The sequence below is a fragment of the Mchenga conophoros genome, linkage group LG14 (genome assembly GCF_057382185.1).
Source record: "Mchenga conophoros isolate Kocher_MC1m ecotype Shallow Benthic linkage group LG14, M_conophoros_male_GT1.1, whole genome shotgun sequence".
In the NCBI taxonomy this organism is placed as follows: Eukaryota; Metazoa; Chordata; class Actinopteri; order Cichliformes; family Cichlidae; genus Mchenga; species Mchenga conophoros.
In genome coordinates, this window is record NC_140539.1 from 11335056 (window position 1) to 11337696 (window position 2641).

Here is a 2641-nt window from a genome sequence, read left to right on the forward strand (position 1 = left end):
TTGGAGAAGGAGTTTATGGAGAGAAATTTGAAGGCCGCACTGATGAGATTGACATTGTTTCAACTATCGCGGATATTTGGACTGCTAACAACAGAAGCTATATGGGAGTAACGCTCCACTGGATCAGTAGAACCACATTAGAGCGCCACAAGGTTGCATTAGCATGTAGGCGAATTCGTGGTAGACACAGGTATGATCTCACTGGTACAGAAATCGAAAACATTCACTCCTCTTATGGATTACTCACCAAAGTAGTTGCAACAGTTACTGATAATGGATCCAACTTTGTTAATGCGTTTCAAGTTTATCATCCTGTCACGGAGTCCGATGAAGAGACAGAGGAGGAAGAGTCCACCCCCAAAGACGATGATGTCACTTTTTCTGATCTGTCAGAAATCCTCTCGGCTGAGAATGAAAGTGATGGTCAGCTGTCTCTTCCCCCGCACCGCAGGTGTGCTTCGCACACCATCAACATAATTTGCACACGTGATGTGAGGAGAAACATTTATCAACCAATGCAGAGAGCAGGGCTGTGTATGCGCAGCTCTTTGGACCAAATCGAGTAGATCTACACTTGCATCAGAAACAGTGGAAGAAATCAGCAAAAGAAAGCTCCTAATACCAACATCCACAAGGTGGAATTTCTTTGTTGATGCTGTAAAATAATTGCAGAAATCACCATGGGTGAGCTGAATACTCTGTACACAAAGCTAGGACTGAAGTGCTTCAAAGATCAAGAATACCAGTACCTGCATGAGTACTGCATGCCCATGAAACCTCAGACTGCAGCACTGGACATTTTACAAGGCGACTGTCCATATAGTCAGATGTCTATTCATATTAATGTACAGAATTCACCTGCTTGCTGCTACTACTGCACATGTATGTATATATATATATATAATGTTCTTCCTCTACACCCCCCCCCCCAATTTTTGCACATGTCGAGGAGCGTATCAGGCTACATTTCACTGTGTGTTATACTTGTATAACTATGCATGTGACGATTAAAGAACCTTGAACCTTGAACCATATGGAACTTTACTACCAACACTTGAAGTTCTGATGCAGAAGACCCAGGCTGTGAAAGATGACCTCTCCAGGATGACTGCAGGCCTTCCAGATGCCATTGTACAGGTACGCTCCATCTTGAAATTAGTCAAATTTTTTGCTTCATACAATTCACCAACATTGAGCAGAATATTAATTATCACTGAAAAATAAGATTAAAACAATGAAAATGTTTACAAGTAACCTAAAACAAAATAAATCCATAATACTGATCTCGTATTTGTCAGGCGTCGTGTGGAGGCGAGGAAGAAGGAACCCAAACGCAGGACTCGCAGGTAGGTGCAGATTTATTATGAGGAGTGGATGAACAGAACAAAGGGAGAAAATGGCTGGCTGGCTGGACAACTGACTGGAAGGCTGAATGGCTGGCTGGCTGAACGCAGGCGGAAACGACAACAGAACATCACATGAACATCAACATCAATGACACGACAGAGAACTGGTGAAACCGAGGAACTTAAATACACAGGTGAATGATGACAATGATTGGAAACAGGTGAGTACAGGGCTGAACATAATCTGACTAATGACACGGGAGACAAGCTGACACGGGAGAAAACAGGAAGTGAGAACATTAATGTGGCGAACCAAACTGAACATGAACAAACTGAAATCACTGGGTCAACGACCCAGGAACCCTGACAGTATTAGGCATGGTTTGCAAGTAATTCAATAACATAATAAATTGTAGGCATAAAAATATCGATTATGTTTTTTAGGCTATTCAGACTCGTTTCACCGGTGTGCTGGACAACAAAGATGCCCTTCTCGCAGCTGCCAGTTGTCCAAAATTCAAACTCCAATGGCTGAGAGATACAGGAAGGAGGGAGCGAGTAAAACAGCTTCTGACAGCGGAGTGTTGCACCACTGCTCCTCTGGCAAAAAACCCTGCCAGTGTGCCCAGTGCTACTACATCTAGCAGCCAAGGTGAGATGGCAGAGGCAGAGGAGGAGACCTATTCTGCAGAAAAAGAAGTCATGGACTACCTGATGTCAGGCTACGACCTTCAGATTCTGCATAAGTTTTCAAGCATAAAGACAATTTTTTTTAAAGTATAACACTCCAACCTGTGGAGCGACTTTTTAGTCTGGGAGATTTGGTGCTCATGCCTAAAAGAAATCGACTTTCTGACAAAAGGTTTGAGAAGCTTCTGTTAATGAGGTACAACCACTGGTTTACTCGCTCCACTCTACTGTTTCCTCCATAACATGCGATGACAACATATACTGAAAAAAAGAGAATGGGGAATCCAATTTAAATAACTATTTACAAGTAATTGAATTACGTTTATCAAAGTCACTTAATAAACGTATTAAAGTTTTCAAGTTGATTAACTTAAATCAATTACTTGCAAGGAAGTAAGGCAATTTAAGTTGGACCTGCAGTCTCTTTTTTTTTCATAAGATTAGTCCAAAGTTACAAAAGAAGACAATAGTGCTTACATGTGGAGGGTATAAAAAGTATCTTAAGGGAAGTCAAGAAAGACTCTTTGTTTGTTTGTTTGTTTTTATAAAAAGCATTTATGTGAAATGAAGTGAAGAAAGTCTCCTTTTTTTCACAATTCTGATGA

The 2641-nt window shown here is 41.2% G+C and overlaps 1 pseudogene; it reads left to right on the forward strand.

Annotated features, from left to right (window-relative positions):
• The first annotated feature begins 770 nt into the window (after positions 1 to 770).
• Positions 771 to 2278, forward strand: LOC146559363 (uncharacterized; annotated as a pseudogene).
• Positions 2279 to 2641: the final 363 nt, after the last annotated feature.